The 24368-nt window shown below is 42.0% G+C and overlaps 1 long non-coding RNA gene across 1 annotated transcript; it reads left to right on the top strand.

Annotated features, from left to right (window-relative positions):
* Nucleotides 1–8596: 8596 nt before the first annotated feature.
* LOC308241926 lies at nt 8597–23760 on the top strand. Its single transcript, XR_013959907.1, has 2 exons — nt 8597–8762; nt 23158–23760. It is a non-coding gene; the product is annotated as an uncharacterized lncRNA (long non-coding RNA).
* The last annotated feature ends 608 nt before the right edge of the window (nt 23761–24368 follow it).

Below are 24368 nucleotides of genomic sequence, written 5' to 3'. Positions count from 1 at the left end.
GACACAGAAAGGGAGTGGACTGACAATTCTCAGGGGGAAGGGGGTGTGAGGGGTGTGGGAAGAGATTGGACAAAAATCTTACACCTATGGATGAAGACAGTGGTGGGGGGTAAGGGCATGGTGTGGGGTGGGGAATCAGGTGGAGGGGAGCTATGGGGGGGGGGGAGAGGAACACCTGTAATAATCTGAACAATAAAGATTTATTTAAAAAAAAACAAAAAACAACTTCTAACAAAGAAACTCAGGACCAGATGGATTCACTGGTGAATTGTTCCAAAGTTTTATAGAAGAATTAGCACCAATCCTTCTCAAACTCTTCCAAAACATAGGAGAGAGGGAACACCTCATATCTCATTCTCTTTGTTCAGCATTAACCTGTTACCAAGACCAGATGAAATCATTATAAAAAAGGAAAACTATGGACTGTAACCCTTGTAAATATAGATGCAAAAATCTCTCAAGAAAATACTTGCAAACCTAATCCAGCAGCATATAAAACGACTGCACATCATGACCAAGTGGAATTTATCCTAGGAATGGAAAGTTAATTCAAAATGTGAAAATAATGTATTGCACCATATTAATAAAATAAAGTGAAAGAAACATGATCATCTCAATAGATGCAGGAAGAGCATTTGGGTATCTATCCAAAGAAAATTAAATCAGGATCACAAAGAGATATTTGCACCCCCATATTCATTGCAGCATTATTCACTATAGCTGAGATATGGAAACAATATATCTCTAAACAGATGAATGGATAAAGAAAATGTGAGATACACACACACATGCACAATGGATTATCATTCAGCTTTAAAAACAGAGAAATACTGCCATTTGCAACAACATGGATGAACCTTGATGATATTACTGAGATACTAAATCAACTCTGGAACCATAAGATTCCTCTCCCAGTTTTATTGATATAATTAACATGTCATATTGTACTAATTAAAGGTGTATAACATTCCCTAACCAGTTTGGCTCAGTGGATAGAGCGTCGGCCTGTGGACTGAAAGGTCCCAGGTTCGATTCTGGTCAAGGGCATGTACCTTGTTTGTGGGCACATCCCCAGTAGGAGGTGTGCAGGAGGCAGCTGATTGGTGTTTCTCTCTCATCAATGTTTCTAACTCTCTATCCTTCTCCCTTCCTCTCTGTAAAAAAATCAATAAAATATATTTAAAAAATAAAATAAAATAAAGGTGTTTAACATGATTTGATATATGTATATATTGCAAAATAATTACCACAATAAGTTAGATTAACATCCATCACCTCACACAGTTACAAAATATTTTTCTTGTGTTGAGAACTTTTAAGAACACCCTCTTAGCAACTTTCAAATATATAATACAGTATGTTAACTACACTCACCATGCTGTACGTTACATGCCCAGAACTTATAACTGGAAGTTTATACCTTTTGACACTTTTATCCATTCCCTCCACTCCCCACCACCACCACCTCTGGCAACCACCAATCTTTTCTCTGTTTCTATGTATAAGTGAGATCATACAGTATTTGTCTTTGTCTGACTTATTTTGTTTAGCATAATGCTCTCATGGTCCAACTATGTTGTCACAAATGGAGGAACCATGAGATTTTTGCTGTTCTGTTTTGTGAAATAGCTTTTACTTGCAGCCTAGTGTATTTTAAAGAGGAAGAAGTTAAAACAGAGGTGATACTGGACTCAGAGTTATTAATCCTCTATTTAGATATACTGAAATTTTATGATTGGTTGGAGAAAAGATATTAAATACATTTATGACTACAGTACAAGTTTCTAAGCAAGCAAAACACAAGTATGAATTTAAATTTTTACTTTATAAATCAAATTAAAAGCCAAAGAAACAAAATCATTATTTTTCCTCCAAATGGCATCATTACTGTGGAACCGCTGCTGGCAACAGAGCTGACCTTACATAAAGCTGGAGGTAAGAATCATGTTGTCAGAAAAGATTATCTTGAAGTTAAAATTATGGTGAAGATTTGGGTTTAAAGATCCATAACTGCTTTATAAAGATAGAACACAACAGAAAAACCTTAAGCTCCAAATGACTAGATTTTAGTCCAATGCAGTCACACACATCACAACTATTGCTGTCTTAATCACAAATATTTCTACTTATAGGTAGTCACAGGATTCTAATGGCTTGAATTTTAATAAGGTGCATTCATAGCTTATTTAGAATCACTCATTCTTTTGGTTTCCACAAAACAGAAATTTTTAACATTGAGACCAATGCATGATTTTGCCCACTTTTTATCTTGCCTTGTCAAGTAAGGGTATGAATTAAAAACATCTTTCACCCATCATAATTATTTATAAAAAATATACAACGTTTAACACCCCAAAAAGATATCATCTTGGAATTTCTAGAAGATTAAATTTTACTTTATAAAATCACATTAACTTTGTTTTGTTCACATATTTATCAGAAAGTGAAACTTCTTCATGGACTGGCATGAGCCATTGATTCTAATAATTTTCTCCTAAATCTATTACAGACTGGAAAATGTTTACCTTCATTTTTCTATACTTATAAGTAGCTTTGTTGCTTCTTCATTCAGTGACGGTGTATTGTGTCTGTGATATGTAAGGCCTTGTGGCAGCCACTCTGGGGAACCCCAAACTACATAAGACCTAGCCACTGACCTTGAGCTGCTGATGCCTTGGCTGGGTGATAAGATATGTCACAGAATCGAGCATATCCTGTGTTCTCTTTGCCAAGTGTTTTATATTTATTAAAGCCCAAATGCCAGTGGATTTTTTTTTTTTTTATGTCTAGCTTACTTTCTTTCAGGTCGCAACCTCATGTGTCTTTAATAATAGGCAGCTGAACAGTTAGCAACTTTGATTTTTTATAGCATGAGAAGATGTAGTTTCGAGGAGTGAAGCAAATCAAAAGCTATAAAGGGACGATTAAAGGAGAGTGTGAAGACTTCAGCACCCCATGAATAGGAGCCCAGCCACACATGGACTCATCACTTCTGGGGTCTGTGCTTCCAGCTCCTCACTGAGACTTCTGTCTCCAGGCCTCTTTGAGAAAATGGCTGGGGAAGCACCCCTGTTATTTCTTGCTCTCTGATTTTTCTAGCCCTCAGAGCTCTTTTCTAAGATGTCTGAATTTGATCAGGGCCATAAGATGATTATGTTCTCACTACAAGTGGATTGTGAACTAAATGTATCAGGTTGGCAGCCAAGATCAATAACCTTCCTTTTTATTTTTTTATTTTTTTTCCTTTTTCTTTTTTTTTTTTAAAGAAAGTTCCCTTCAGCAGAGACCATTAACAGACATTCTGTCCATAACTCAGCACAGAATCCTCATTCGGAGTTTTCTGGACTTGTCTATTGGGCAAAATTAATTCTAACCCATTGTTAATTTGGTTCAAGAAGAAATAGCTCTAGTTTCTGAAGAAAACATTGAGCAATTTTGAAATGATCAACTATGGAGAAGAGTGTTTTATTTATTTTTTTAAAATATATTTTTATTGATTTCAGAGAGGAAGGAAGAGGGAGAGAGAGATAGAAACATCAATGAAGAGAGAGAATCATGGATCAGCTGCCCCGCACAAGTCCCCCATTGGGGATCGAGCCCACAACCCGGGCATGTGCCCTTGACCGGAATTGAACCTAGGACCTTTCAGTTCGCAGGCCGATGCTCTATCTGCTGAGCCAAACCTAGGGCTAGGGCTGGAGAAGAATGTTTTAAAAACACAAAATAATAATGATTTTCCCCAACACCCACCCAAGGATCCTTTTCATTTCAAACCTTTCTTTCTATTATAAAAACAGAAAAGCAGAAGCAGTCAAACAGTTTACCACAATTTCATACATCAGGACTCTTTGAGAACTAATATAATTTGTTTTAATATCAAGTTGTTGGTTTCTTGTTTTGGGGAGCTTTTTTTATAATACATAAACATTTAAAACATTTTCTTGCCAAAGTGCCTCTCCTTGAGTATCTTTTCTAATGGTATTTTAGCCCCAATTTGGCTAGTCGGCAATGCTAACCCCCACTTTGTTTAGTATGCAAGGCTCGGTATTAAAGCCCTGATGAACGAACAGGGTTCATTTAAAGAAAACACCAAGAAATGAGCTTTTTCTTACATATATTCAGTAAGATTTTGAAACACAATGTTCAGGAAATACAAGCAATCCCTGAAACTTTTCTCCGCTGGGTTATCCGAGTCTGAGACAATTGATGACATTACATTGGTCGTTCATTGTAGATTCGTGGAGCCCACAAAAATCAATAGTTTTCCATTATCAGGTCCAGCTGGGTCACTAGTCTGTCAATGAGCTGTTACAATTGCTGTACAGGGGTGAGCCTGACCAGTCAATTGCTGCTGACAAGAGGAAAACATGCTGACAGCCACGGGAACAAGTCAGAACACAGATTTGCACTTCGGTTTGCCATCCAAAGAGCCTCAGAGCAAGGCCATTTTCAAGACACAGGGCATACTCTGTGGGAGGCCTGGGCGGAGGGCGGCGGGGCGGGGGGTGGGCGGGCAACCCCCGTTTTTTATAGCATGAGTACCTCAGGGTCTGTCCTGGCTCCAGCCAACCATCTCCTGTGGAGACTATCCCGTAGTCAATGCTTTGTCAGTAAGAGGGCATGCACCAGCCAGAACTGTCCCTAAAATCATCGTCTGTCCCACATTGTAGCCAGAGGGGTAGGAAGCCCACTTTGACCATCACCACCTCAGATGTAACTGTATATATCTGGGAGAACATAAACACATAAAGAGGAAGTAAATGGGCCAAAGGCACCAAATATGAACAAATGTGACCAAACAGGTTGTAAATAAGTATTGACTGAAGGACAGGGGGTCCTCCGGTGTTGGTATATAGGCTGTTCCCTGTTGCCTGTTATTTATAGCCTTATCTGTACTTCTAGATCAACTTGGATATTTTACTAAATCAATGAGTCCCCCATTGCAGACGCGCCTACAGCTATGCTGGGGAACTGAGGTCTAGTCTTGCCCTGCACATAATTAAGAGGTATGGAGTGGTGAGTTTGGACACGTGTCCTAACTGCCCCACAATAATAAAATGGAGATGTGCTTGCCTTACCTCTTATGTTACAGGTTGTCATGAGATTCAAAATGAGATCAATTGAGAGAGAGCTCTGTTCAAGCAAATGAATGTGTGTGTGTGTGTGTGTGTGTGTGTGTGTGTGTGTGTGTGTGTGTGTTCTTGATTTCTGGAAGCTATCCAGGCATCAAGAAGTTTGGGAGCAACGGAAAGAAGTCCGTCTTTCTCCGGAATAGTGCATTTTTGGTCTAGGCTAAATGGTTTTCTCCTTTAGGTGAATACAGGAATAATCTATCATGTTTTCCATCATAATGAAAGCCAAAATGTGGAGGACAGCTCTGAAGCCTTAATGGGTGATGTGGCCTCCTTAGTTTGTGGAGGCCTGAGAGCCAGCAGAGAAGGCATACACTGCCGGGTCCTGCGTGCTGAGGGACTTCCAAAGCACCTTGAGTCAGTGCAGTGCACTGATCTCCACGTGCTAATTTCATTTCAGACATCAAACTTCAGAGCTCAAAAGGTAAATATTTGTAACTTGTTTTAATATTATGATTTTTAATGTTTCACTTGTATTAATATCTTTCAAGTATTAAATTCTAGCGCCCCCCCCCCTTTTTAAATGCCTCCAGCCTTGGGTTTGATTTCACTTGTGTTCCATCATCAAACAAAACTGGTAATCAACTCTATTACTGGAAGCCAACTACTAGGATTTATCTTTTTCTTTTTTCTTTCTTTTTTTTTTTTTCTTGTTGCAATGCCCAAAAAAGTAATTTTCTTTAAATGAGTAAAAAGGTAGTTTTAACAAGAGCAAATTTGCTAGTAATTAGATGAACCAGTCTTATGTCTTCCAGCACTTAGGAGCATGAAATTCATCAGAACTCTCATAGCATTAATTAAAAAGAATTTATGTTTTTTTAATAAAATGCTTCATGTTTTAGCTCCTTTATTCTTCCACCAAATGTCATTATGTGGGGGGCTGAAGGGAATTCAGGTTAATATGTTGACACACTTAACAATGCAGGGTCATGTTGCACAATACGCTTCACTGGTTAGTTCAGCACACCCCCTGACAGGGCCCAATCATCCCCTGCCCTAAAGGCAGAGGGAAAGAGAGGATTTTAATTACTGTTCTGTATGCAAGTTTGCCAGCATTAAATTGAGACATAATTAGGCCTCTGAATTTTAATAATTGTCCTAGCTAATTGGGCAGACAAGTATGTTATGCAGCATGGTGTGATTAGATAATTAGTATTTCCAAATGACAAAACTGGGCTCTTGATTACAAATTCTACATGAACGGGGAAAGAGGTAGCAAGCAGATCTTTACAAGTCTATTAAGGGAGAGTTTAGCGATGTTGATAATTTAAAGTCCATTAGGAAGCAACATTTCATTCTCAGAGCTGGGGGCCTGGGACAAGGGCCTCCGGCCAACTCTGGCTCTCACTTAAGGCTCCTCCCCAGGGTGCTGTGCTTTCTTTGAGGTCTGCTGCATCTACCCCACCCCCTTCCTCCAAGCTTAGCAGTCACCACTGACCTTGGGTAAGGTCTCTGTGGCTAGACACCAGATGGCAGGTAATAACTCTAAAAAAGAAGTCATAGGATGTAGGAAGGGTAGAAGAGGTAATCTACCCTGGGTGTGGGTATAAGTATTTACAGTGTCTTTCCTTTGAAAACAGCTATTATTTCATTATTTTCCTAGAAATGACCACTTTCATGGTAGCATCAGCTCTACTAAAGTCTTTTTTGGTGAAAAATGTTAAATTTTGAAATATTATGTTATTGGGGTGAAGAGCATGGGCATTGAGAATGACCTGAGTTTGAAATAATCACTTACTGGGAGTGTGACCTTTGTTAAACTACTTAATCTTGCCAAATCTCAGCTTTCTTATTGGTAAAATGAAGAACCTTCCCCGTAAGAATGCTGATGGGATTAAATAAAGTGATGCATATAATTTAAAATACAGTGCCTGGCATGAAATGCTCAATAAATATTGTCTATTAAATGCAAATTAAGTAAATAATGTTAGAAAGTACAGTTTGAAGGTGCAGTTCTGGCTCTTTGCTACACCCATATACTCCAATGAGGCAAACGTCCAGAACCCCTTTGCTTTCTGAGGAACATGGTGCCCATGTATGCTGTGGGAGGCCCAATGTCGATAGCTACCCCTACAGCTCAAATACCCCACCAATTTCCTTTCTCTTCATTCTTGCAGATAAGCCCTGCTGTGCAGAAATCATGGGAGTAGTAAGTCTAAGAAGTTTGTGGTGTAAAGTCTGCATCCTACACCTCCCAACATAACACACATACCTTGTGACTCACTCTCAACAAATATCACTTTATTGCCCACAGAGGTATACTTCTAGCTGCTAAACTTTTCTCAGATTCAGTAATCAGTAGGCTGGACTCCAGAGCTATATTTTTCAGGCAGAAGGAATATTAACTGGATACAAACAAGAAGCAATCTAAAAATGATTTATAGGTGGCTACTGGATGACAATGTGATGCTAGTTTGTTGAAACTCAGGAGTTCCGAATGTATATTCATGACCATTGAGGATAACTATAAGGAAAATAGCAATGTCTCCATAGCTTGGTCCAGTCAAGACAGCCTACCAGACTGAGAGAATTTCTTATGACTTCCTCAGAACTTTGTGCCATCTCATTTATGAAAGATGAAAGCATCTGGGAGAGATTCCAATTCAGAATGCACAATTCTCTCCGTGGGTAAACTTTCTATCACCCTGGCATAATCCTTACAGTACATAACACCTAAATAACAGAGAGAGGAGGGCAACACCCTGAGACCCAAGGAGGAAAGAAACCCAAGATTAAGTATAGAATGCAAACATTTTGCTAGAAGCTTAGAATCAACGAGTACGATATTATTCTTCAGGATGGGAACGAAAACAGTGAGTGATCCTTATGCCTGATCTGTATTTACACAATAAATCTCTCTTCTTGGGGCTCCTACTTGTGTTCACAGGTACGCTGCTCGCTGCTCGTGGGGTCACACGCGTGGCCAAGACAGTCATTGCAGAGCTGGAAACATCACCCTTGGCCGGAGGGAGGGAGAGGTAACAGCTGTCATGGGGATTTTTTCTCCTGGCACACAATGCTGTAGCTTCTCTCCCGCTCTTTCTGAAGAAGTGCGTTTATGACTGATCACTCAACACCTTGTTGGTTCTGAATGCAGAAAACACACCTTATAAATATATGATAACCATTCTGTAATAGAGAGTGTGACAATTTACTTCACAGCGCGTTTCGGGCTGCTAATTGATCGTTTCAGTCCAGGGACGATTTGGAATAAATTATAGCCATCAAAAGGATATCACAGCTCATTCTGGTGGAAAGATCTCCTCCCCGCGCGGCGCTGGTCTCCGGGAGAGGCGATTGCACCCCGCGGGCAGAGAGGAGGGGAGGGAGCCAGCAGGAGAAAAGAAGGCCGGAGGGCGGGGCCGGCGGGAAGGGGCGGGCCAGTGGGAAGGGGCGGGGCGGGGCAGGCCTGATGGGCGGGGCCGGCGGCAGCGCCCGGGGCTGCAGGTCCGCGGCCGGACGGTAGAGGCCTCCCTTCCGAGGAGGCGGCGCGGGCGCTCCCTGCTGGGGCTCCACTCCCCGGCGCGAGCCCGCGCGTCCTACGCAGCGAGGTCCGGGCTGGGCAGCCCAGTGTGAGTTCTCCCCGCCCGCCCTCCTCCTCCCGCAGGTGGCAGCGCCCGTACATCTGAGGTGAGAGTCTCCCCGGCGCCGGGCCCTGCTGGGGGCGGGTGCTCGCGCGCGCGGGGTCTCAGCTCGCGCTGGAGGCTTCTCCGCGGGGCTTCCCCGCGCGAGCCCGGCGGCGGCGGCTCCCGAAGCCCCGGCAGCGGGGGAGGCGAGACGTGGAGGCGCCGCGGCCCCGGTGGGGTTCGTGTGCAGTTGGGGCCCGCGGCTCGGGGAGCGCGGGTTCTCACGCCGCGAGTGGGGAGGAGGCTGGTGGACTCAGCCCCGGACACAGCCTTGCCCACCGCAGACCCCGGGAGGGCGAGGAGAGGCGGGCGGCGGGCCACGCGGGGGGTGCGGCGGCCTGAGAGCGGGGCCCGGAGGAACGCCCTGAGCGCGGAGCCTGTGGGCCGGGCCCTGCCGCACCCCTCAGCCCGCCTCGGGGACCCGCGCGCCCTCCAGCCTCTGGCCTCGATGTCATTTCCCAGCAAGGTGTGTGCCGCTGCGTGGTGCTCGTGGGGAAGAGAGACCCAAAGGCCTATTCCTGGATGGGATTCGAATTTGAAAAAAATATGTAATTTTCCCCTACTTTTGTCGCGGGGACTTGCCTATCTGGCCTCCCCATCTTGTCCACGAGATCTCCCCTCCCCCGAACTTCCATTCTCTTGCGAAATTAGAGCCAAGGAAGGGCGGAGGCCCCGCTCACGCACAGCACCCCCTTCTCCCGCGCTGGCAGCGGGCTCCCAGGTCCTTAGCTTTCAGCCCTCTGTCGCGCCCACACACTGTGTCAAACTAGGGCGCGACTTTTCCGTGCAGGCGATTTTGACAGCGACCCTCATACCAAGCCATTAGGAAGTGTAATGTCAGTGCGTCCTGGAGGACGGATAGTGCCTCAGCCACTGCTTGACACGCTATCTTGCAAGGAAACATCTGAGACCTTCAGTAAGAAGCACTTTTAATTCACACACCAAAAAAAATACTTTGTGATTGGTTGACATCTTTCAAAATGCTGAAAGAGGGAGTAGCATTTATCACTTTGTAGGCATTTATCAGTACTAACTAAAGCCACCGTAGGGTGGAGGAGGGTTTTGTTTTATTTCTATTCTTTCTTATAAACCGAGGAGCAGAAATGTTATGTGACCCCGCCAAATAGTCCGTCATAACTCAGCGAGAGAGTTCTATTTATGAAACCAAACATCTTCTAAAACTGGAATAATTGAAAAAGTGAGGAAACTAGATGCGTTTATACCTCTATTGTGAAAGATAAGTCATCTGCTAGTTTAAATGAGAAACCATATGCTTTTAGCACAAGTGCTGAATGTATAAAAGGATCAGTTTATCTGAGTAATGGAAGTCAGGTAAATTTTCTGTAAAACTTGTCTTAATGACTACTACTTACTCATGGGTATTAGAGACTAATTATATCAAGAATCACTTGAAACAAATGATTAGGTTCAAAAGTATGGCTAGGGCCCTAATGAATGAATTCTGAAATCTAAAGTAATCCAAATCTAAGCAAATGCTTTAAACTTGGTATTATATAATAGGTTTGATTCACATAGACCAAATCCTGTTAGTTTTACAGTGGACTCTGTATGTGTTGACCCTTGATATGGTTTTCTTTTCCTCCATTTATTAGTAAGTACTTATTCCTTACCTATTATAGGTCCTCCACTTTCCTTTGACATTGAACATGATCCCTATAGGCATTTAATAAATAGTTGTTAAAATGTAACTAAAACATGTATATCCTCTAGCTCCAAGAAACTCAAGGAGTAGTATTATGAAAGAGTTAAAAACGGTGGCATTTCATTTATACAAATGGAAAGTTGTTTGGCTGCTCTCAAGTAGTAAGTCAAGGGAAGAAAATAAATTGGAAATCAGAAAGTTTTCTCCACACTGTGCCCTATTCACAGTACTGTGTGTTTTCCCTTAAAAAAATTTACAACAAAGTTTTGAAGGACTTGCATGACTGAAGAGATTTGTGACATTCTTTTAATTATTTTAGAATGTAAAATTTTCATAAAAAGGTTTAACTCTTTATATGATATGCTGGACTCTGGTTTTATGTGAGTGAAAGCACTATATTTTTAGTTAAAATCAAAACCACATATTCTCCCCCCTCTGCCCCCCCCCCACACACACAACCTGAAGTAATAATTGCCTGCAGTTAAGACAAGCAAACAAAACACATCCCAAGTAGTCACAAATTCACCGGGTTAAAATTCATTTTTTTAACTAAAATAGAAAACATTTTCCATGTGTTTATCCCAATTGTTTGTAGTTTTATTTTTTCTTGGATAATGCTTGAAGTCATTCACAACAATGCCAAGATCCTTGAATAAAGACATTTTTGTGTGAAATCTGTAAAATGTACCTAAAGAATGTAAAATTCTGTGAAGTATAGTAAGAGAAGCCAAGATGTTAAGAATAATTTTATCCTTAACCCTCATAAGGTGCCATAGGGCTGAAACTATGTAATCATGATGTAACTATGACTAACAGTCAACTATAACAGAACATACACATTTTAACAACTGTGTTTTAACAGCTATACCAGAACTTACACGTACGTTTCAGCGTATCCTTATCCAACTTGCCATCTTGGAAGGCTGTCACTTACTGCATGATGCTTCTGTTACTGCCATTGCTCAAACCTGTTTTGGAGCTCTTCTTTGGGTACTGTTTTCAGAACCCACAGCACATCTTGTTAAAAAGCCTTGTAGATGGTAAGTTGTCTTCCTTTGAGACCTTCAGTCCCCTGAAGAGCAAGGTGGGTGACCAAGGCATCCTATCTAATAAAAGAGTAATATGCAAATTGACCATCACTCCAACACACAAGATGGCTGCCCCTATGTGGTCAAAGATCCTGCCCCCATGTGGACACAAGATGGCCACAACAAGATGGCCAGCAGGGGAGGGCAGTTGGGAGGGACTAGGCCTGCAAGGGAGGGCAGTTTGGGGCAATCAGGCCAGCAGGGGAGGGCAGTTGGGAGGGACCAGGCCTGCAAGGGAGGGCAGTTGGGGGCAATCAAGCCTGCAGGGAGAGCAGTTGGGGGGGACCAGGCCTGCAGGGGAGGGCAGTTAGGGGTGACCAAGCCTGCAGGGAAGGGCAGTTAGGGGCAAACAGGCTGGCAGGGGAACAGTTAGGCATCAATCAGGCTATCAGAGGAGTGGTTAGGGGGTGATCAGGCTTGGAGGCAGAAGCGGTTAGGGGCAATCAGGAAGGCAGGCAGGCGAGCAGTTGGGAGCCAGGGGTCCCAGATTGGAGAGGGTGCAGGCTGGGCTGAGAGACCCCCCCCCCCCCCCCGTGCACGAATTTCGTGCACTGGGCCTCTATTGGTAATATAATTGGGGTCAAAACAATTGGAAAGACATTAGATGACTTTCTTGAGTAACTTTTAAACTGGTTCTAAAGTAATTATTCAAACATAGTTTGAATGATGGCAGCACCATTTTAATAAAGCTACCAATGGATAGCTTTAAGAAAAGTACTCATTTGGAGTTATACATTCTTTGACTGTTAATGAATTACTATTTAACAATCATATATACATATAGTACATTGGTGTGCAGTATAGAGACATTACGTCAGAAAGTTATATTGTCAAGAATTTTATTAATCTGGATTTTATGAGAGTTCACTTTTGCTACTGTGATTACAAGCTAAGTTCTAAATATGGAATTGGGTAGGAGAAATTCAAGGTGTCATGGGCTAAAATCAGGACTGTCCTATGTAGTTCTTACAGACTTAGTGCTCCACATTCTTTGAAATATAAGAGAATCATACTTAATTAAGAAATCAGACTTAACCTGTATTTTATTTAGTGAGCAAGGCATTGGCCATTACCAAAAATCTCAGTAATCCTTAGACTGTAGATGAAGTCTAACCTGTGGGATAAAACACTTGCCATTTTATTAGTTGGTTGTGAATATAGACCCTAAAGTAGATATGTAGTAGAACCACTGCGTACTGCTTTACGTTAGCAATTTACTATCTACTGTACAAAATACAGAATCATGAAATTCCTCATCAACTGAGTTTGAACTCTTTATTATATTCAAGACTAGAATATGGGAAAGGAGATAGAAAGACGCTCAAGGAAAAGAGAGAGTGGGAGAGGGAGAAAAGTGGTCATGAGGCTTTTGAATCATAATTAGTTGAATTAATTGGAGGGAAGAGTTTACAAAAGCTTCCCAGAAACCACCAGCAAACAATTTAAAATCTGAGGAAATAGGTATGGCTCAGTGGTTGAGCGTTAGTCTGTGAACCAGGAGGTCTGGTTGATTTCAGGTCAGGGCATAAGCCTGGGTTGTAGGCTCCATCCCCAGTAGGGGGCATGCAGGAGGCAGCCAATCAATGATTCTCTCTCACCATTGATGTTTCTATCTCTCTCCCTTCCTTTCTGAAATAAAAATATATATATATTAAAAAAATAATAAGATCTGAGGAAATAATTCAACTCCAACTAAGACTACATGGAGAACCAAGAAAAGCAGATAGAATGTAATTAGCCGAGTAGGAAAATTTCTAAGAGTTCAGATCTAATATCTTTAGTATAATATAGAGGGTCGGGATCATTAGTGATTAGCTGGGATCCAGACCATAATGATCAGGAGAGATCAAGACCAGCAGATAAAGAGAAAAGACCTTGCTTAAACAGAATGTTGCAAATGCTGATGCACTTACATAGGGAAGATCAGCCAGCAAATAGGGCAACAGTCACAAAGCAACCAATATGTTTCTGTCTTTCACCCCAGAGTTAGACTGGATGGAGATTAATCAAGATTGAGCTGAGAGAGAAAAAATGTCCTTGCCATGGCCGGTGTTGTTCAGTGGTTAGACTCGTGTCAGACTGCACACCAAAGGGTCATGGGTTCAATGCCTGGTTAAGGGCATGTACCTGGGTTGCAGGTTCAAGCCCCAGCCTTGGTTGGGGTGCGTGCGGGAGGCAACCAGTAAATGTCTCTCACATTGATGATTCTTTCTCTTTCCTCCCTCTCTCCATTCCACTTTCTTTAAAAATTAATGGAAAAATATCCTTGGATGAGGATTGGCAAAAGAAAAAAAAAAAAGAAGAAGAAAAAAAAAGAATGTCCTTATATCAACCATTTATAAGATCTGGAACTTTATGTCCTGCCTGCTTTGATGAGCGTGGTTATTGCCCAGAAATTAGGAAAGGGGACCTGCTGGGCCCTAGATACCAGGTTTACATATCTAACTAAAGGGTCAGGGAACAAGGTGGACAGATCCAATTCCAGGTCTTTTATAGGGAAAGACCCTCAACTGTTTGTCTATTAGGTAGACAAAAAAGCTCCAAAATTTTATGTTACAAGTACAAGAGAGAGTCAGGTACCCAGCAAATCTCAATAAATAATGGTAATTGTGGAAATACAAGTGGCAGTGATGCTGGCCTTTCTTTGGAACCAGATAGCCTAGCCATCATGCCTGCTCATCTTCTATAGACGTAAGAACCATCCAAACATTTCTTAACTTGAATCTGTTAAATTTTGTATATAGTGTTTATAGCTTCAGGATTAGGGTGGAAGATTCTTAGTATGGCCCAGCAAATTGTAATAGAAGTTGGATTAGTGTAGCTTAAAGCCCATCTCTTTCGGATAGAGAGGGTCCTGGTTTTCAGTTTATAAAATTAACATGTGAATCCAGAATATAGAAAAGGTGGGAAAATGCCCTGAGAATTGGGAAGTATCATGTGTAGAAAGAATCCTGGACCAGGAGAGGGGACTAAATTCACCATTTACTAATTGTGTTACTTGAGGCAAATTTTAGTTTTCCTCATAGACAAAATGTATATAATAGTAACACCCAAATGGGCCTACTTCAAAAGGTAGTTTTGAGCCTCGTTTGAGATGAAGTAAAAGGAATTATTTGTTTTATTAAGTGCTGTGCATGTGTAGGATTTTGTGTGCCACAACACAGATTTTATAGGTGAAGGTAAGAGCATAGTCCTTGAGCTGTCCAGATATAAATATAAATGAGGATGGAAACCCCCTTTGGAAACTTGAGAGAATAGGCTAGTTTTAGCATGTATACTAGATACAAGTGAATAATTAGTCATTACTTCTCCTTTCTCAGATTCATAAGAAGTACTCTGATGCCACAGCAAGAGATTAAAAAAAAAATTCTTAAAGACCTGTTGGTTGAAAAGAAACCTGCTAGCTCACTTAATACTATTAAGTCCAGATCTTCAGCACTGGCAATAAAGGGACAATCTCCATGTGGACAAAACTGGTTAAACTTCCAGACCTTAATTCTCATACTCTCAGAAGTTCCTTTTCTTAGAGATTTATGAATCCCATTGCCAATTACCTATCTTAGGGGAGATCAAGAAGCTGGCTGGAGTTCTACATATTGGTTTGATTGGTCAGCTGTGAACATTTTTTGCAATTGTTATTCTTCCCACAGCAGCAACCATTTTTGCTGCAGACACAGTGAGACGAGTCCACCCAATCCCCTTTGCAGGTCATTTAAAAAACATTGACACTTGTGTCTTTCATTTTTCTCTTACTTTCCTCTGTGTATTTGAAAGGCATAGATGCTGCTATGGAAAGGGCATTTGCTACTCTAGCTCACAGAAACACCAGATACAGACAGCATCATTGGCTCCCACTATGGGCATGCCTCCTAGAGAGGAGGGGATAATGGGAGAGGTTGCCTGGGATATTATGGCCTAGTATACACTCATCCTTTTTTCTGTTGAGTTTCAGAATCTACCCTACTAAAGAGTAAAACCACTGACCTTTGTTCAAAGTCAGGGTTAGAGGGCTGTTTCTGGAGGTTTGTTGAGAATTCTCCACACAGTGACACTTCATAAATTCACATTGTGTGCAGCACAGTGTATTTGAGCCAGTACAATGTATTGGCTAAGGAAAGGGGAATGGATTCAGATAACCTGTGTTCGAATATCAGATCTGCTACTTTACTCGCTGATTGGCTTGGGCATGTTTCTTTTTCTCTCTGAACTGCAGTTTCTTCACTTGCAAAATGACGATAGTAACAGAATCACTATTAAGGATTGTTGTGCGTGAGGTGTATGCTCAACGAAGGGAGCTATATTATTAGGCTGGGAGGGTGAGAGAGGAATATAAAGAAATAGAAGGCAAATTCCCATCTTCAAGAAACTTATGGTGTAGTTGAAAGGGACTGAATAAAAAAACTAAATAAAACTGACATGACCGTACATGACAGAGAATGGGAGTGCCAAAGGTCCGTGCTGTGGATAATGAAGAGTTCAGCATTCTGCCAAGGACTAGGATGATGGTGAAAGGTTTCAAGATAGACTTGTGGATTTCTCTCTGGGATTCTCAAACTGGGTGGGATTCAGACATGTATAGTGGTACGGAGAAGGCGTCCAGATGGCAAACAGAAGGAGTGATCAGAAGACACAACACAGCAAGGGTGGGACTATGCCAGAGTGGAAAGTAAACCAGCATTTGAGACAGATAGATAAGCATAAGAATCCTATCTCTACTGTGGGATCTGGGTTGAATGCCTACGTTGACTTCTTTAGCCTCAGTTTCTACAGTCTTAAAATTGGTATAATCATATCTCACCTAATTGAAGGACTTAAATGAGATGTTTATAATGCCTAACATGTTGCCTGGCACCTCATAACTGTTCAATAAAATGAAAATAATTCATATGGTGTTTTCAGTGTACAGTGGGAGAGCTGTCTGCCTGAAAAGCTGTCTTGCCTTGTGTAGGCTAATAGTGGAAAACAAACAGGAAATGGCCAGTTATGGGCAGGGTGGAGAGGAGGCTTAAAGGTAATTTAAGGAGCTGGACCTGTTACAGGCTATCAGAGCTTTCAAGGCTTTCCAGTAAAATGGGGTTTATGATAGTTAATCTCAAGGCACTCTGAAGGCTGTTTTGGAGGTAGGAAGAAATTTACTCAGGCATTAGGAAGGTGATAAGGATCTAGGTTAGGATAGTAGCAGGGTTACCAGACCTGGCTGGTGGGTCTCTTTAAAGTTTCATAAAAGGAGCTTAGGCTCCAGCAGTGTGGCGTGAAGGAACCTTTGTTTTGTTTTGATTTTTCATAGACCCCTACTATTTAGTGTCAGTTGTCCAGAATAAAACGGCTATACTATATAGATCCACAGCTATGGAAAAGAGAACTCACTCAATATCCAGGGACTGTAAAAGGTGGGAAGTCACTTCAATGCTAAACAAACCCTAGAACTTGCTCCAGCTTTTAAAATAGCACTTTTAAATAGCTCCTTTCCCGCCGAAACCGGTTTGGCTCAGTGGATAGAGCATCAGCCTGCGGACTGAAGGGTCCCGGGTTCGATTCCGGTCAGGGGCATGTACCTTGGTTGCGGGCACATCCCAGTGGGAGGTGTGCAGGAGGCAGCTGATCGATGTTTCTAGCTCTCTATCCCTCTCCCTTCCTCTCTGTGAAATATCAATAAAATATATTAAAAAACAACAACAACAACAACAACAAAATAGCTCCTTTCCCCTTCCTGTTGATGCAGATGGATGTGTGCCTATCATTGGTTTTCAGGAAGACACGAGCACAGATCATTTATAGCTGTCTGGAGTTTGAGGTTAGGATTGTAGAACCAAGTGGCATTGGGTTAAATAGGGAGGATGCTGCCAGCAAAATGGTAATTTTGATAACTTTACTTGGTGACATTTTGATTTGGATGAGAAAATTCTGTTATTTCCCTGGGGTTTAGGAGGGATTTAATTAAAAACACAAACCTAGGAAATAGTTTTGGATCCTAGGGAATTCATTTATATTGTCTCTCATTCTCTCCTCCCCTCTTTCTCTCTCTCTCTCTCTCTCTTTTTTTTTTCCTGTTCATAGTAGCTTTGTAATGGGAGAACACATGGTACATAATAGTATTTCTAAAGAAAGTCACACTGATTATATAGATACCAGTTTTAAAAATGTGCCCTGGCCGGGTAATTCAGTTGATTAGAGCATTACCAGGGTTGCAGGTTTGATCCCCAGACAGGGCACATGCAGGAGTCAACCAATGAATGTATGAATGGGTGGAACAGCAACTCAGTTTCTCTCTCTCTCTCTCTCTCCCTCCCTCTTTCCATTCCTCTCTCTCTTTCAAATCAGTTAAACACACACACACACACACACACACACACATAAGGAAATTGAAACTGCCTATTACTGTTCAATGGTAGGCCTTACACATACTAAGCAGGAAAGGATAACTACCCTACCATTGATTTCCTGAATGTTGGTGTTCTCATTTGGCTATAAGGGCAACAGGATGATAACTCTTGGGAGTCATAATAGTTAATTGTGGCCAAGCATTGCTTCCCTTGGAAGGAGGATGCACATGCAAAGGGATGTGCACAATGGCTGATGAACACAGGAAGGATATAAGTGACCAAGGAAAAGGCAGGCCCTGTGAGGTTAGAGGCAAAGCAAGCTGGTTTAGTCCTGTCACTTCTGAGCAGGGGCAAGGAGTGCATTTCATTTCTTATCTCCTGAGTTTATATAAATCACCTGCTGGGGTGGGGATGGTAGGGGAGAAAGCATGATATTATAAGGCTGATTAAGATGCAAACATGCAGATTATATCCGGCTCCTGACACTCCTTTTCACTCCAGCCTGGAAACAGAAGATTGCAGAAGAAACCTGCTCTAAGGGAAGGAAGGGGAGAAAGCAAAAGACATCTACCCACTTTTTAATGAAAGATTTTCTTAATATATATTATTTTTGGATTTCTGGTATCCATGCCACCCTGATCATCCAGAGTAGCTCCTGGCTGAAACTTTGGCCAGAGGGTTTGGACCAGGGGCAGGTGACACTGGCCAGGGGGTCTGGATGCTCCTGGCATTATTTTTGCTGAAGGAGCCTCATCAGATACCAAGTCTCCCCTCTCCCATGGGTGATAGGCATTGGGTCTTGGAGAGGGCCTCAATGCAGACTTCAGCCTTCTCCCCCGCCTCCAACCCCTCAGATTTCAGCTCCTCCAGTGGGACCCTCTCTCTCCCTCCTTTTTTCAATTAAATGAATTAATTACCAGACATTTAACTTTTTGCCAGACTTTTTCATTATGCCCAGAGTTGTTGCTGAGCGGCAAAGGGAAGTAATAACATTCACAGTGAGGGGCAAATCCTGTTAATGAACAAATTAAAGTTCAAACAGTGATTCAAGTTCACAACCTCTCCGTGGCTCTTCTCTTTAATAAGAGTTATATATGTTACTTTCCTTGCTCTTTTCTCCCTTTTATTACTTTTTAAGCTTTTCATCAACACTGCTGGGGCATATTTGAGGCTCCCAACCTTTCAGCTCTGACAAGGACTTGAGCAGTTATAATCCTGTCTTAATTTGGCAACTTTTGTAAAACACATAAAGGGCCCAGGGTCACCTTTGGTCACCAGGCCCCCAGTGACCCTGTACTTTCCACCTCCTGCCTGGGCTGCCTGGGCCACTCTAGGTTTGCATTCCTCTCTGGCAGTCAGGTTCTTACAACTCAACTTCCCACCCTCTGGGCACAGTCTGGAGGGCTGACTGCCAGTGTCTGAGCCCTTGTGTCTCTCCCTTCCCTCTTCAGTGGTTCTTTCCACCCATTTGTTTACAACGCTGGCGGGAAGTGGACACAGTGGGGAGAGACTAAACAGCTAGGAGCCTTTATGCGGAAAGGTGTTTGAGGTAGGAAGGATGCTTGACCCCCTCCCCACTACCATTACCAAACACTGCTCCCTGCTGGCCGGGCTGAGGGGCCACGCCTGGAAAGACAGGAAAACCCAACCCTCTTTGGCCCTGAAAGGGGAGAAGGCCAGAACCTGGCTGGAAGGAGCCCCCAGAGGCGTCTGGAGCCTGCCTGCTTCTCCTTTCCCCTCTACTTATTTATTTATTTACTTAATTTGGTACTGTGGATTGCGTGGGGGTCTTTTCCACCTCCGTGCCTGGCTTCTCACCACGGTCCCCAAGCGTGGCTTGATATAATCACCATGACAACTGCAATCTAGGAGCATACACATAATAGAGATGAAATAGACAAAAGATTAGCATGCCATGAAAAGTACAATAAGTTTCTTATTTAGCATTTAGATAACTGTCTTTCCTTCGGAGCAAGCTTCAAAGTTGAAGCCAGTTTAGACCAAGAGGATTAATTCTTTCTCCCACATGCTTCATTGAATCTCTCATTACCAAACTTTGTCTGTATTGATGTAAGATTTGATTGAAGATTAGAGCATTTAGCAAATCTTGCTTTTCTGCATGTATCAGGTCCTTTCAAGCACGGATCGCGGTGCCCAGTGGTCAATACCCTTACTTTTATCCAGTGTCTGCTTCATTTAAACTTAATCAACTCCATCAATGAACTGGAACAGGGAAACGTCCCTGCGGTAAGAATGTTGTGCTTTTGTGGGATAATTCTTTGCTCTTTCCCGATCCGTTGGCGTTAAACCTAAAATTGCACTATGATGAACTTTTTTTTTTTTAATCAATATGATAATGACAATTGAGCCTGAACGCTCTGGTAGGACTTATAGTACAGCATGATCCGGCCTCTATTACCAAAACAACTTCTGGTCCTGCGTTAGTCTGCCTCCTTTTGTGTGGCTTTAATACCTTTCCTTTCCTGACATTGAATATTGCTCAAGCTGGAAAATGATGCATCTTTGTAGGGAAGGCTCATATGTCACAGCCAGAAAGTGAAGCAGACCGATTGGTTGTGTGAATTATCTGACTTGCTGCAGTGAATTATTTGCACTGTTTCCCTACCTAGTCAACAAGTTCCTGAGGTATAGTAGAGATCAATCAAAACTGACAGCCCGCGCGTGAAGGCTTTACTGTGTAAATCTGGCGCACTCATCCTGGCCATGCCGGCCCTGGCATCTGTATATCATTTTTATACTGCTACCAGTAGAGCAATTTCAAAAGTATTTGCAAGGAAAATGCGTGTCCCCATCTGTTCCTAGAAGCATAAATGTGCCACCTTTGGAGGGTTTTCACTGGTAATCATATCTTTAATGATCAACAGACTAGTGATATATATTTTTCCATAAAATGGGGTTTTCTTTACTTTATTGTGATTGGCTAGAATAAATAGCTTTTCCATATGTTAGGGAGATAAAATATAAGATTAGCAGAGGTCGTTTGTTAGATAGTAAACAAAAGAAACAATTCATTCCAAATAATCTTTGAAAAGAAGCTCCGGCAAAATTAAGTTGCAATAACAGAGCGCCTAAGGCCCCAGATCAGAAACAGACCTTGTTCCTCCTTGGAAAAGGAGCCGTTTAAGAGCAAAAACTCGGAGTGTTCTCGAGGACTCTGGTGGCTTATTCTCAGAGGCAGTGTAGGGAAGGAGCAGTATAAGAAGAGGGTAGAATAATACTTGTTCTCTTCTGTTTTAAGGTTGTATTTCCTTTCCCTGTATTTTACCTGCTACTTGCCCACCCTTATTGCAGAACCCTGAGTAAATTGATGGTGGTGTGTTTAGAAAGGAGGAAAAGGCCAACTTGCTGAATCCTCTTCAGGTCTATAAGAAGATGGGGATTGTTCATGTACTTTAAGTAAATCTCTTCTATTGGAGATTTATTTTCTTCCATAGAAAAGGGTGACTTCAGATGGTGGAGCAGAGTATGGGTCTTTATGTGAAACTCCAAAGCCATGCAAAAGGCACCTGGACATAGCCAAGACCCACCAGAAAACCCCAGGAGTGTTCTTTGTGATCTAGTCCCATCTGTGTAGGTTACAGTCTGTGGATACAATCAGGTCCTGACCACAGTCCCACCTCCACACATGCACCCACGCATGTATTCTCCACATTCAGCACCCAGGACCCCCCTCCCCCTCCTTTCGGATGCAGAAACTCTTACTTCCATAGATACTTGAGTTCTTGGTGAAATTTGGAAGCATCTCCTCTAGGAACTCTGTCCAGAGGTTACAACTGCCTGCTCAAGAATCTCCAGTTCTCTTTTTTCTTTTCTTTTTCCTTTCCTTTTCTCTTCTTTTTTTTCTTTTCTTTTCTCTTCTCTTCTTTTCTAGTTTTACCTGTTTTAAAAATAATTCTTCATTGTTGAAAGTATTACATATGTCCCCCTTTTTTCCCTGTTGACACCCCACGCCTTGCCTCACCCCTCCCACTCCGTCCTAGGCCTTCACCACCCTTTGTCTGTGTCCATGGCACTTTTCTTTCCAGAGTCAGGAGACAACCAGCCCCTGTTCCACAAAGGACTGACATTAGTTTCAGGACACCTGAATCTGAAGAATGCTTCAGCCTTTGAGCTCCAGAAAATACATGCAGAGCAACTTAGACCCATTTCTACAAGTCAAGAATTGAGAAGGAGGAGGGGAGGAGTGGTTCTCACTAAACACTGAGAACAGGACCAGTTAGTAGGTTAATTGTTAAGCTGGTTCTTTATTCTTTACTGTATGTATTGTTACTGACTTTTTTTCTCCTTGGGGTAATGGGGGAAAGTTTTGACTTTTCTGTATATCTTACCCTCTCACACACACACATAGAATTTTTTGCTCTCTCCAGAGTCCTACTGCTCTCACTGCAGCAGGAGTGTGTGATTGTTTCAAAGTGGGAAATATGGTCATCAGGCCAGTCCCAAGCAGAAAGTCTCTGTTGGCATCTTAGACCTAATTTATGTTAATTTCTGGCCCAACTGAGACTTGGAAATAACTAATAGTGCAGTAGAAAAATAACTCATCCCAGACCTATGGCCAGAAGAAGATGGGAGAGCCACTCTCAAACAATTTTCTTTTAAAATTTCCTTTTGCCCTGGCTGGTTTGGCTCAGTGGATAGAGCATCAGCCTGCAGACTGAAGGGTCCCAGGCTTCCGGTCAAGGGTACATGCCTGAGTTGTGGGCTCAATCCCCAGTAGGGGCATTCAGGAGGCAGCCAATCAAAGATTCTCTCTCATCGGTGATGTTTCTCTCTCCCTCTCCCCTCCTCTCTGAAATCAATAAAAATACATTTAAAAAAAATTTCCTCTTAATTTTAAAAACACAATCTTACCAGGCTGGATTGCATGTAGGCAGACATACATCATGTAACATTAACAAGTAGATAACACTTTGTCTGGTCTGAAACCAGATTTACCATAGTATTGCAATTTAGACTAAAAGAAAGGAAAGTTATACTCGTGGTTTCCACGCTGTGTTGTGATACACTGCAGATCTCAGTCTTCAATGAATTTGCTTGCCACAAGGAAATTCTGGCATGTGTTATGTAGTGTTATGTATGAAAGATGATTTGCACTCAATTCAAAGAATTGAATTTCCATATTTCTATGTATTTTACTTTGGAACCCATTTTACATCAAGTTTCTGTTGTGTGTGTGTGTGTGTGTGTGTGTGTGTGTGTGTGTGTGTGTGTGTGTTTTCATAAAAATGAAAGGAAGTGAAAAACTCACGAACTGATTTTGTGTAGAAGGAATAAATCTGTGATGTTTGCTCCTTCCCTGTCCAGGATGGCAAGGCTGTTGCTACTACAGTTGGGACGTTTCCCACTCCACGCTTCTGTTCTCCCCAGGGTCCTGTCTGACACAGAAGCTTCTGTCAGAAACGTTGCTGTCCACACCAGCGTGGAAGACATCTGCAGAGCTCGCCTTTGGGGCTCCTGTTGGCTGAGGCTCTGAACCACAGAACTGCATGTATCCAAGGGTTTCCTAAACCCTAGACTGGAGTCGTTTGCAGCACATAGTCTGTTGCTGCTTCAGAACCATAGACCCAGTATACATCTACATCCATAGCAGAGATGGAAGTCTTGGCAACTATGGGATAAAGATTGAAAATTTTAAAAACAAACACACTGTTCAGGGTTAAAATTACCTGTATTCACAATGCTGTCTCTTTCCTCTACAGTCTTACTGCCACCAAGCAACCTCATCAGTTTGGGCTTATTTCACTGATAATGTACTTAATTCCAGATAAACTACTAAATAGCTATGTATAACAATATTATCTGTTAACCAATTTTATGGAAACAAAATGCCCTCCCATCTTAGAGGAAAATATTGAACCTAAACTCAGATATTTGAAAACAGATAATTTAATAAAGTGTTAATTTGCATATACTGCCTCATGATCATAATGTGCATAAGGATGTTATAGCATTTGTTTTTTAGGTGCCACTTAACCTGGGGTGAAGCAGGCAGCATGCCATCTTGGAAAGAAATTTAGTTTTTAAAAAATAAGCTGAAGGAAATGGCTCTTTTGATTAAAGGAAATAAGCTCAATTGATAGTTAAGACCAAATGAACTTTAAAATTGTAGAACCAATCCTGAAGTTAAATTACCAGTAAAATGCCACTTGGATCTTAAAAATGCAAAGGTGTTTAAAACGATCAAAAAATGAAAAATTGGGGGGAATTGAAATTTCTTTTTTGTTTCCCCTCACTCTAAACAGCATAGTAGTAATGCTTTGGTCATCCCTGGCTTTTATTGGGGATTTTCATCTTGTTTCTGAAGGAAATAGCAGAAAATCAACTTGTGTAACTTTATTAACTTTCCGGTCAGAATTTCTACGAACACCCTTGTCTCTGGGCACTGAAAAGGGATGTTTTTTAATTTGAGGTCAGAACAACTGGGTTAAGATCTGGAGACAACAATGAGTTTTCCCCTTGGGGGAAGAGGGAAGAGAAAGGAAGCAAAATTAGTTTTGCTGTGCGGCCAAAGGACT

Source organism: Plecotus auritus, assembly GCF_963455305.1.
Source record: "Plecotus auritus genome assembly, chromosome: 2".
NCBI classification, from domain to species: domain Eukaryota; kingdom Metazoa; phylum Chordata; class Mammalia; order Chiroptera; family Vespertilionidae; genus Plecotus; species Plecotus auritus.
Note: the sequence above shows the minus strand (reverse complement) of the source record. Positions and strands in the feature narration are given on the sequence as shown.